This window comes from Lissotriton vulgaris, chromosome 6 (assembly GCF_964263255.1).
Source record: "Lissotriton vulgaris chromosome 6, aLisVul1.2, whole genome shotgun sequence".
In the NCBI taxonomy this organism is placed as follows: domain Eukaryota; kingdom Metazoa; phylum Chordata; class Amphibia; order Caudata; family Salamandridae; genus Lissotriton; species Lissotriton vulgaris.
Window position 1 is genome coordinate 910,428,972 of NC_141694.1, and position 12,978 is coordinate 910,441,949.

General features: G+C 49.2%; 1 protein-coding gene across 6 annotated transcripts in view; it reads right to left on the bottom strand.

The window, feature by feature from the left end:
- BIRC6 (baculoviral IAP repeat containing 6) overlaps positions 1-12,978 on the bottom strand; it is a 2,386,688-nt gene that overhangs the window by 1,880,676 nt on the left and 493,034 nt on the right. The window lies entirely within an intron of this gene.

The window sequence follows — 12,978 nt, forward strand, 5'->3', positions numbered from 1 at the left end:
GCATACGTCTCCATCTGGGCTCTGGTCGCCCCCACTTCGGGAAACGGCAGATAGGGGGACGACACGCGGGGCCGCACCACCAGGGGAGAGCCCGCTCCCCCAACAGACCGGGAACCGGCCCTCGGGGACAAACTGCAAAACTTACCGATTAATGAGCGACGCTCTTGCGGCCTGGGAGAAGGACAATGTCAAAGACTGAGGCAGCGGTTTCGAGAACCTTCCGCAGGGGCTGGGCGAGTTGACGACGCCGACCTGGACATACAGGCTGAGAGAAGTTTAATCCTGCGCTCCCACAGGGACTTCAGTTTCATCTGCTGGCATGCCTCGCAATCAGTGGAGTTGTGGTGTTCCCCCAAACACCACATGCAGATGGTGTGAGGATCCGTCGCCGACATCAGGCGTCCACAAGACGAGCACGTCTTAAAGCCCGAAGGCATTCGCACACTGTTCCCATACACACGCAATAGCGAAAGGCCTGAACAGGCCCGGATCACGATCCGGATCCCCGTTGCACGCGGAAAAGGAAAAAACTGTCGTAGGCGTGCCGTGGTGGGACTTATGTGACCTCGCTGACGTCACGTACGCGGACAACGCCTGGGCAGAGTCACGTGGTGCTGTCCCCCGGCGCGCAGGGATGCTGTGGCAAAAAGTTTTCCAGATCCAGTCTCACGCTTGGGGATAATTCAACGTTAAGGAATTTGCAGCTAGTAGTCTCTATCAGATAGAGGTTTTATTCATAGCAAGCAGCTCTAACTGAGCAGCATTACACATTTCGACCCACCCCAGAGTCGTAATCAAATGGAACAACGGAGAATAGCTGTTCATGTTTTAAATATACCAGGATGATGAAAATCGAGGAAAGACCCAAAATTATGAGTACTTCGTTCCAGATAACAGCAGTACCTTAATCTCTTAGTTGTTATTTGCAATTCAGAATCAAGGCCTCTATTCCCAGCTAGTACTCTCAAGATTCCCATTTCACCATGCAGTTTTTTCATAACAATGTCCAATTTAATGAGATCCTGATCCCAGTAACATCCATAATCAGAGTACAACGTCCATCATGCTATGCAAATGTGTTTCTAAATACATTATTGTGTCCTCCCCAAATGCAGAAACGTAAGTCTCATGTCTAAATAGATAAATTCGGATTCTGAATTGCAAATAACTAAGGAATTAAGGTGCTGGTGTTATCTGGAACGAAGCACTCATAATTGTGTGTCCTTCCTCACGTTTATCATCGCAGTATATTTAAACCAGGAAAAACTGAGAATAGAAGCCTGTTCTTTTCAGAGAAAGAGGGGCTTTCACTATAGAACCTTTGGTTAGCGTAGCTAGCACTCTTCAGTTCAGTTCAGTTCAAATAACTTTATTTCCATTCCACAAAGAAATCATAAAAGTATACAACAATAAAAAAATACACCAGCTACAATAAAACCACGGTACATATTTACATGATTCTACAATAAAACCACGGTACATATTTACATGATTCTGATTTTCATAAACATTCAATATCGGTTTCTAATCACAAGAGCTGATCTAATAAAACTCAGTACAGCATTACAGATGTTTGCAGTTGACAAAGATAATAGATATTCATATCCTTCTTTATAATAGCACGATCCAAGGGATAATAGTAATGGTCTAATAAAAGTATTTCTTGGGACCTTATACAAAGTGCAAAAAAGAATAAGGTGCAGAGTGTTTTGCGAGACGAACAAGTTACTTACCTTCGGTAACGATATATCTGTAAGAAACATTAGTTAGTGTTAGATTCCTTACCTTAGAATAACCCCAGGCGTCAGTCTGGATCCGGAAACTTTTGCGTAGCAGTACCCTTGCGCGTCGGTAGGCGTCATCTGCAGGCGTCTCCTGCGGCTCCGCGTCCGTCGTTGGCGTCGTGCGCCGTGATGACGTCGCTGGAGTATATAGACGCCGCCTCCGCGCGCAGACGTCAGTTCTTTGCACACAGCTTTTTCGCGCCAGAAGACGCAGAGCCATGAGAGAACCAACACTGGTGCCATTTGAAACTAGGGCCCTGAAAGGGATGTCCTTAACCCTAGGTATCAGTTCGCAGAACGGGGAGGATGGGTGGGTTCGGTAAGGAATCTAACACTAACTAATGTTTCTTACAGATATATCGTTACCGAAGGTAAGTAACTTGTTCATCTGAAAGAAACACGTTAGTGTTAGATTCCTTACCTTAGAATAGATACCCCAGCAATACCAACCCCGGTGGTGGGTCTGCGAACCAATACATTCCTACACCAGAAAATCCTGGAGGACAGAACGGCCAAAGAAGCCATCCCTCCGGACTTGACTGTCCAGGCAGTAGTGCCTCGCAAATGTGTGCAGCGGGGCCCACGTAGCCGCTTGGCAAATGTCCTGCAAGGGGATTCCCCGGCCCAGGGCAGTAGTAGCCGCCGTGGCCCAAGTGGAATGGGCCCTCAGCCCAGCAGGAGGCTCCTTCCGAGCCAAAGAGTAGCACGCTTTGATGCAGAGAACGACCCACCGAGAGATGGTCCGTTTGTGCACCGCCCGTCCCTTCTTCGCACCCACGTAGCCAACAAACAGTTGGTCATCCACCCGGAACTGGCGTGTGCGATCCATGTAAAATGAAAGCGCACGTTTTGGGTCCAGACGGTGGAGCCGCTCTTCATCCTTTGAAGGATGCGGAGGCGGGAAGAAGGAAGGGAGGGTGATGGACTGCCCGATATGGAAAGCAGAAACTACTTTGGGCAGGAAAGAAGGTCTAGTCCTCAGAACCACCTTGTCAGGATGGATGGACAAGAAAGGAGGTTTGACAGAAAGAGCCTGGAGCTCACTCACCCTTCTGGCAGAGGTGATGGCAACCAGGAAAGCCGTCTTTAAAGTCAGGAGACGGAGAGGGCAAGAATGAAGGGGCTCAAAGGGAGCACACATCAAAAAGGTTAGAACCAGGTTCAAGTCCCACTGAGGCATCACAAACGGAACAGGTGGATACATGTGTGTGATGCCCTTCAAGAATCTCGTTACAATTGGGGACTTGAACAAAGAAGGCTGATCAGGAAGCCTAAGAAAGGCTGAAAGGGCAGAAAGGTAGCCCTTGATAGTGCCCAGAGCAGAGCCCTGCTGGGCAAGAGAGAGAAGGAACAGAAGAACCTCGGAGAGAGGGGCAGAAAGAGGATCCACAGCCTTTGCTGTGCACCATGCCACAAACTTGTTCCACCGACAGGCGTATACCGATTTCGTGGAGGGACGCCTGGCTGCCAGAATTACATTACAGACTTCAGGAGGCAAGTCAAATGGCCTCAACTGCCGCCGCTCAATCTCCAAGCATGGAGGTGGAGACTGGAAAGGTTCGGGTGGAGGACCGTCCCCTGTTGCTGCGACAGAAGGTCCTCCTGAAGGGGCAGGCGGATCGGGGGACCGACTGACCTGCTGAGTAGCTCGGGATACCAGTACCTTCGAGCCCAGTCCGGAGCCACAAGAATAACTTGGGCCCGGTCGCGCCTGATCTTCTTCAGCACTCTGGGCAGAAGTGGTATAGGCGGAAAGGCGTATAACAGACCGCAACTCCACTCGCGCCGAAAGGCGTCGCCGTGCGAGTGCCGTCTTGGAAACTCCAACGCGCAGAACTGATGACATTGCGCGTTCTCTTCTGTGGCGAATAGATCTAACCAAGGCTCTCCCCATTGCCGAAAGAGGCCTTGCGCCACGTCCGAGTTCAGACGCCATTCGTGATCCATCGAGCACCGACGGCTGAGTTCGTCCGCCCTGGCGTTCAGAGAACCTGCCAGGTGTTGAACCGTCAGAGTCACGCCCTGACGTTCCAGCCACTGCCAGAGGCGCAGAGCCTCCTGGCAAAGGGTCCACGACCCCACCCCGCCTTGTTTGTTGCAGTACCACATGGCGGTGGTGTTGTCCGTGAACACCTGCACTACACTCCCGTTGACAAAGGGGAGGAATGCCTTCAGTGCTAGACGAATCGCCCGCAGCTCCAACAGGTTTATATGGAGCCGGGACTCCGCCGGAGACCAGATGCCTCTGATCTCCGCCTCTCCCAAGTGGCCTCCCCAGCCCTGGAGGGACGCGTCCGTCACGACAACGTGCTCCGGTTGAGGAAGGGAGAGGGACTTGCCCCTGACCCAATCGCGGTCCGTAAGCCACCACTGCAGTTGTCTCGCAGTGCCCTCCGGGATCAAGACGTGGTCGGACAAGTTGCCCTGATGCTGGGCCCACTGAAACTTCAGGTCCCACTGCAGAGCCCGCATCCGCCACCGGGCGTGATGCACCAGAAGGATGCAGGAAGCCATCAGCCCCAGCAGCCGCAGCGTCAACCTGACCGAAACCCGGGATAGCGGCTGAAAGATGGGAATCAAAGCCTGTATATCCCGGACCCGCCGTTCCGGAGGATAAACCCGAAACTGCGCCGAGTCCAGAACCGCTCCGATGAAAAGGAGCTTTTGAGAGGGACACAGGTGTGATTTCGGCACATTGATGGAGAACCCCAGGCCGTGCAAGAGGTCTGCCGTCATCTGGAGGTGGCGGACGACTGTCTGGGGCGAGCCCGCCTTCAACAACCAGTCGTCTAGGTAGGGGAAGACTGAAACCCCTAACCTGCGCAGATGGGCTGCGACCACCGCCAACACCTTTGTGAACACCCGTGGGGCGCTGGTAAGGCCGAAGGGGAGCACGATAAACTGAAAGTGCTCCTGGCCTACCGTGAACCGCAGGTAACGCCGGTGGGCCGGCAGGACGGGGATGCGAAAATACGCATCCTGCAAGTCCAACGCTACCATCCAGTCTTGCGGGTCTAGGGCAGCCAAGACCTGAGCCAAAGTCAACATCTTGAACTTCTCCTTCCGGAGGAAGCCGTTGACGTTCCTTAGATCCAAGATAGGACGTAGGCCCCCTTTGTCCTTCTTGGGTACCAGAAAGTAGTGGGAATAGCAACCACGTCCTACTTCTGGCCCAGGAACGCGCTCGATGGCCCCCTTGGCCAAGAGGGCCGTAACTTCCTCCTGCAGAAGTTGCAAGTGGTCCCCCGACACACGGCGGTTCTGCAGTGGCATGGCTGGAGGAGTGGTCTCGAAGGGGAGGGAGTAGCCCCTTCGGACGATTTGCAGCACCCACCTGTCCGATGTGATCGTGCGCCAGCGGGCGTGGTGATGGCGAACCCTGCCACCCACTGGCGTCACGTGGGCCTGAAAGCACGGACTAGGAGGATTTTGAGGCAGATGCTGCGGGGGGAGATGGGGCCTGACCCCGCCGTTGACCCCGACCGCCTCCACGGCGGTTTCCACGGCCGCCACCGCGTTGAAATGATTGCTGCGGTGCGTGGCTGGCAGCACGTGTGGGGACGCCCCTTCCGTGGCCACGAAAGGAGCGAAACGAACCCGTTTGCTGGCGCTGGGTCGAGAGACCCAAGGACTTAGCCGTGACCCTGGAGTCCTTGAAGCGTTCCAGCGCGTGGTCCGCCTTGTCACCAAACAGGTGACAGCCATCGAACGGCATGTCCATCAAAGTATTCTGGACATCTGCCGAGAAGTTGGCGGATCTCAACCAGGCGTGGCGACGAATCGCCACCGTCGTGGACATCGCTCTGCCTAGCGAGTCGGTCGTATCACCATGTACTTGCGGATTTTAACACTTTTCGGACCGCAAGTCATGGCAAAAGATTTAGTAAAATTGACCCCAAGATCTAAATTTCCCATAAACATATCAAAGGCATTCAGGCAAATCTGCATGCTATTGGGAGTAAGGGTCATTAGGACAGTGTCATCTGCATATGACAACATTGGAATTCTTTTGCCATTAATCTGAGGAAAATCAGCACCGGTTTCTAACAAAAAACTTTCTAGTCCGTTCGTATAAACCAGAAATAAAAAGGGGGCTAAAATACATCCCTGGCGGACACCTTCGGTAGATAATATAGGTCTAGTTTTCTCTCCCCCAGGGCCATATCTAATTCTCACCATTGTGGCAGCGTGAAGCCTGCGGAGCAGGGTAACCAAAGGCTCCTCAAACCCCATAGACTCCATCATCCGCCACAATTTACCCCTACATACCGTGTCGAAAGCACTGGACAAGTCCATGAATGCCAAATGAATAGAACTATTCTTGGCACCCATGTACTTGCCCATAATCAGTGCTACATTTAAACACTGCTCGGTGGTTCCTTTCCCTCTTCTAAAACCATATTGGGATTCTACAATAACCCCCGCTGACTCTGCCCATGTTTCAAGGCGAGCCAATATCACCCTACCCATTAAATTACATGACGCGTCTATTAATGATATTGGCCTATAGCAGCGTGGGTCAGACTTGTCACCCTTTTTAAAAATAGGTACCACAACTGCCTCTTTCCAAGAGGTCGGAATGGGCCCCAGCGTTATTGCCTTAAAAACATTCAAAAGTAATGGGGACCAGACCTCCAAATTATGTTTAAAAAGATCCAAGGGTACTGCATCAGGGCCTGGGGCCTTTAAAGTAGCCCCCTTGATCAAAGCTAACTTTACCTCTGAAAGCGTTAATGAATCACTGAGTGGCTTTGCTGACTCCATATTAAAATTATAATCACCCTCTCCTGTGGTAGCAGTCAGCAATATCTCATTTGGATTAAAGATTTTACTATAGTGAGCTACCCAGGAGTATTCAGGTATATGCACTCTGATGGTATTATCTTCCCCTGATTTTAAAAAAGGCCTGTTTATTATCTCCCAAAAAAGCCTATTATCCCTTAGATCAACCGCTTTTTCCAAGTCTTCCCATGCTTTAGTCCGTAAATCATTTTTCCTCTTACTGACTGCCTCACTATATCTTTTCCTAGCTGATCTAACCAATTCTCTATCACGTGGGTCTCGGCGTAATGCCTTTGTTAAATGTGTTTGGGCAGAAGAACATTCAGCATCAAACCATTTAGGCCCTCGATCTTGTTTCCTCCCCCTGTCTTTACAAGGTGTGAAGCGACGTTTCCCAGTAGCAATTCAAAATTCTTAATTATGTGATCTGGATCAGATGTAGGTGTCAGACAAATTTCTATCTTATCCTTATTTTCCTTAAAGATATCCGCTTCCAGTTGCCTCACATGTACTTTATCCCACCTTAAAGTGACACCCTGATTTTGGCTATATACTATAGGTTGTTCCACAAACTGGTTCTTTTCGAGAGCCAGGTTAAAGCTCAAAGTTAGGGGGTTATGGTCACTAGCTGGGTTCGCCTCAATTTTAAAATCTTTCAAAAAATGAGAGAAACCCTTAGACACCATGGCAAAATCAATTATACTCATTCTGCCCCCTGTACCTTGGAAAGTGGGTATATTCAATGCACCAGAAAGGCTAGACATATCCAGGATACATAGATCATTGTTCATGACAATACTATTTAGAGCCTCCCCTTGTTTGGAATGGGTAAAATGAGCCATAGGTTGGTCAGTTAAATCCATCAGACCACACACCCTAGATCCGCTGAATTTACATAGCTCACAATTAAAATCACCTAACCATATAATGAAAAGAGGGAAGACCCTGTTTGTCACCTTAACAATCTCTTCCTGTAAGTTATCAATAACTGCGGTTACATGGGGATCAAATATATTATAGTACCAATTTATAAGAAGAAGGGTTACCGGAAATAGGTCCTTGATCATAAGTAATTGGTACCAGGGTGATTCCACCACTCGGCTCACATGTCATAAGTTATGCTTTACAGAGATAGCTGTCATAAGCCCACCCTTAGCTCTCCCTGCTTGCGATGGTATTGCACAAACATTAAACATTTGAAAACCATCCAAGCTCTGATCCACAGTGCTCCATGTCTCCTGGAGGCAGGCAATATCAAAAGAATCAATATAGTCTAGCCAGACAGGATCCTCTAGTCTTCGCCCAAGGCCGGCTATATTCCAAGAAATTAAACGAAAACAGCTAGCCTCCACATTCTTTTCCCTGTAGTGATTTCACTATAGGATGAGCTACGTCACACCCATCTACCCTATTTTCTATACCATTTGTTGCCACATCAACATCAAGAGTATTTATATCTCTAAATGTACAAGGGTTGTCTCCACACCGCTGATCTAAGTCAGGATTAAGATTTGATTTATACATAGATCCTGTATTCCCTTGAATAACATCATCTCCATCACTACCATAGATTACAGAATCATTATGTTGTTCACAGCGGTTTTGGAGTATATCACTAGCCCAAGGGTCCTCTACATCATTTGTGTTATTATTAGTTATTGTCTTCATATCATCCCACGGGGTAGAATCATGGTGGGACACCAGCGCAGGCATAACATCCTCAACCAAAGAAGAAAATGTAAACGTTTTGTCCCGGACTGATATTTTTTGTTGGGAAGTTAGATTCAGTCAGTCAGTCATTTAAATCCATAGGAGTTAGCGGCTGGAACATATTAAAAGGAATATTCCAAAAATCCTTTGGATTTGTAGGGAGGTAATTATTTGAACTAGAATACATATTAGGGTGATTTAGCGGAGGGAAAAAATTAATATTTCTGTTAAAATGGGTGGGGATAGGCTGGTTCATAAATTGTTTCCGATGATAAGGGAAATCCGTAGCTAGCACTCTCTTCTTAAGCAGATGGAGATGAGGTGGGTGCTCTTGTTTTGATGGGAGTGATGGGCGGAATTTGGGTGAACTCTAACATCTGATCATGTGAGATCCCGGGCTTGTCCGATGCTATTTTTCAACATAGGTGACAACATTTTGGAATTGTTTCTCCAACGGGATGGTGTAAGCTGCACCAGAACGTTGTCACTGTAGGTAAACTCACCTAGGGGCTACTGAGAGGATTGCTAAGTCTGATACCGCTGGTATCCTCCTTGATACAGAGAAGTGTTTCTTTTGCAGGTCCCTCCAAAGTGTGCTTCTTTCTTAATTGTAATGTGTCACAACATCTACAGTGTCAGAGTCAGCCATGACTGCTTGCAAGGCTTCGATGTGCTTTGAACCTTTGAGGCGGGTAAACTCGGGAACCACAGCGCCAATCCACACACCAGATACATTGTTGTAATCGTCAGGGTGTGCAGATGGACATAGGCTATATAAACTTAATAAATATACGTAATTTAAAAAAATTTACCACAAAAAAAGTAGTCCCTTGGAAGAAGCGTCGGCCACGACGTGCGTGCCCGACGTGAGGAGTGGCTCCAGGAGCGCGAGGAGGACCGGCGGACATGGAGCAGGGAGGAGCGGTGAGGAGCGGCGGACAGGCGGGGAGGAGCAGTGAGCGGCGGATGAGGTAGGTTATTTATTTATTTAGGAGCGGTGAGCGGCGGAAAAATGAAGCAAAAATGAAAATCGTGAGCAAGAGGAAGCAAAAGGAGCATTACAAAAGTGAGCCAAACGGTGCATTACAGGAGGAAAAAGTTACATGTGCAGGTTACAAAAGCGTACAAAGTAAACATAGAGGTATACTACTGCAATATGTGGAGGAAGGCTCCAGGGGGCCCACGGACAACGTCGGGGCGGGCGGGGGCCCTGAAGCCTAATTGCTACCGGACAACGTCGGTACGGGCTGCTAGTATGAGATATATTTGCACCTCAGGATCTAAATGTTGTAGCCTTGAACCAAGCTTGGTGTCTAAGGACCACTGATCATGCCAGTTGTGAGAAACCTATTGAAGATATATCTATAGGGCAATCAATGTTTTCTGATGAGTGTTAGACCTGACATCATTGGCCTGAGTCTCTCCTCCATTTTTTTTCTGTTTACCTCCTCTGTTTACGATGTTTTTGCTGGTATATTGCTTTGGGCACTGTGCCACTGCTGATCAGTGCCACAGTGCAAGTGCTCCCTATGTAAAATTGCTGTATTGATTGAATTCCATGTTTGGCTTATTTGGTTTACTGTCAGTCCCTAGTCTAGTGCACCAGGAGTGCCAGGGCTTGTAAATACAAATGCTGCTCGTGGGCTTGCAGCACCTGTTGTGCCACCCACAAGAGCGGCCTAGTAAAAGTATGTCTAAAGGTCTGCCTTTGCTAGACCTACGTGCAGTCTGGTACTGTCACGCTGACTGCGCAAGTACACCTACTTGCCAGTCCCTAAACCTTCCCTTAACTTCATGTTAGTCACCCCTATGGTAGGCGCTCGGGCAGGGTGCGTTGTAAGCATAAGGTAGGACAAGCCTGACTAGGTTGGCATGTCCTAATAGTGAATTACAGCCATATTCGTTTTTCACTATTGTGAGGTTACCTGCTCTCCATTAGTTAGAATGGGCTGCCAAGATTATTAATGCTATAATCCTAGCTGGCTCTGGGAGCATGGTGCAATGTCGAGTTTGATATCCCTGAACTCAGGGTTTAATCCCGCATCCGTTTGTGTGGATGATTTTTGGACTCTGGGTTTGAAAATAGCACTTTTAGAAAGTGGCTATTTTCTTGGCTAACTATTTCTGGTTTCTGCTGGTTTGGTGTGTGTGTGTGACAGGGGCTGGGTGGCTCCAGAGTTCTGAATGAGTCAGTGTGGGGTGAGTGGTGCATTTGCATTGAGAGTAGGGGGAGAGTGGTTCCTGATAGCCTGCCCTGCCTGATACAATACTGGCTCCACCTCCTGCCGGGCGACTGATAGCTCTGCTCCTGCCAGTAACAATACTGGCTCCACCTCCTGCTGGGCGTCTGAGGACCCAGCCCTGCACAGTGAATAGGCCAGGTGCCTCTGCCTGGCTAAACCCACAACAAACCCAGGATGAGGGGAATTCCCCTGCATGGACAAAGGTATCAAAGCCAAAAAGGGGTATAAGAGAAGGACCCCTGAACAAAGACTTTAGATCACTTCTGACAAGGAAACCTGAACCAAGGACAAGAAGCCTGCTGATCCAAGGACTTGCCTACCCCTTCTGCCAGTGTGCTGTTTGCTGGGGGTAATCTTGCAGTTGCTTCTTTATTTTTGCCAAGGAACCAGGAGAGAGGAACTGAGTGTGTACTCTCAAGATTTGCTAAAGAAAATCTCCAAGGGCTGGAAGAGTGCCAGCCTCCTGTTGAAGTCACAGGGCTAAAGGACTTCATTTATTTGCTAAAAGTGCTTGTTGCTGGAACCTGAAAGTCCAGCACCTCTGAAGAATCCAGCAATCTAGACGCCGACGGACGCCGCCGAATCCAGCCAGACATCGTGAGTAACGGCTCCAGTATCCCGCTTCCTCGACGCCGGCCGCCGGCCTGATCGATGCCAGTAGCGACGCCAGTGAGTAGCGAGTTCGGCTCCAGCTCCAAGTGACCCCGTGTAGACGCCGCCGCTGATCGCATCGACCCCGAGCCCTCTCGAAGCCGTGAGCGCTGCTCACTCTTGCAACATCATCGTCGACATAGACGACGACGCCCTATCCTGCTTCGCCTCCGGAGCGCTGCTCCTGCCTGACATCTGTCGACGCCGCTGCAGGTCGCCCCGACTCCGAGGCCTGATCGACGCCGAAGACGCGACGCCGGACATCTCGACGCCGCTGATCATCGTGTGCTTCGCTTTTCCAAGGTACTGTGTTGTGGGGGTCTGTGCGACTCCGGGCTCGACGTAGCGCTCCTCGCGGTCGACACCGAACCTTTGGATTAACTTTGCCTCGACGTCGTGTGACTCCCGTGTGGGTTACATTGTTGCCAAGAACTGCGTTTTAAAGAAGAGTTGCTTTTGTTACTAAAGACTTTGGGCTAAGAAGAAACTACACTTGAACTATTATTTTTCCTTCAAAGAGTATTTATTAGGATTGTGGTATATTTTTGTCGTTATTTGGTCTTGTGCTAAACCTTATATAAAAATCTTATTTTTATAATACTACTGTGTCGTGTCCATTTGTAGTGTATTCACTTTATTACTGTATGTGGTCATAAATGCTTAACGCACTGCCTCTGAGATAAGCCTGTCTGCTTTGCCAAGCTACCAAGGGGGTGAGCAGGGGTTATCTAAGTGTGTGATCCCCTTGCCCTGACTAGAGGAGGTGAGTCCCTATTTGTCAGAAGTGTATACCTCTGCCAACTAGAGACAGCCAAGTCTAACAATGAGGACGCCCCCGATGAACCATTTTTGTTTCTGCCCTTTGTGGCTGCCGCTAATGTGGCAGCCGCAGATGAGGCTGCCGCAAAAAACTCCGCTCTGCCAACCCCACCCATGCACAGATACTACAAATCCACTGCTGTTGCACTGGAGGACGCTCCTTCTCCCGCCTTGCTGCCAGATCCTACATATCCGAACAGCACACTCACTGATGGACTTAAGGAATAAGATTAGGGCGCTGCCTCAGTCAAAGTAAGTTCAGCTCGGAGTGATAGATACAATCATCGATTGTGCCTCTTCCTCTGGAAACGCCATCAGTGCTCAAGGGGCCAATGTAGATCTTGGCATCAGGATCGAAGGAAGCCAGTGCGTAACCCACAGTGGGCTCAGCAGGTTTCAGATGGCACATGGGGGAGCCAACCAGCGGGATTCCAATTGGAGGTCCACATGGTTCCTTGAGATTCCAAAGAGATGCAGCATGGCTTCAAATAAGTCATCTATCGGCTGCAACATTGCCAATGGGTCCGGAAATTCAGGTTGCCCTGGAACATGAAACGGAATAGGTTTAGAAGGTTATCGAGTTTGAGAGCGATACTGAGAGGAAAGCGGACACCCTTGAGACATCTCTGAAATTAGTAAGTGGCGGGATGGACAGAGTCCCACATGGATGTCTTGAGCTTTTTTCTGACTTACTCAATTACTTCGACTGGGAGAATAATCTCCCATGGGAACAGGATCTCCTTTTTGATCTCACCCCATTGATGGTGTGGGCCTGTCAATGTTTGGCAATGTCAAGCTTCGCCTCATAGCCCCATAAGGCATTCGGCTTCAACTGGGAACAATCAGTACAGGCTTTTGGAGCTATGTTTCAACCTCAAGCACCAAAGGCATAGATAGTAGGGATGTATTACGGACATTTGTTTGTGATAGTCCCTACAAAGCTTGAACACTGTAGCCTTCGGGAGTGACATTTACCTTATATACTTGTA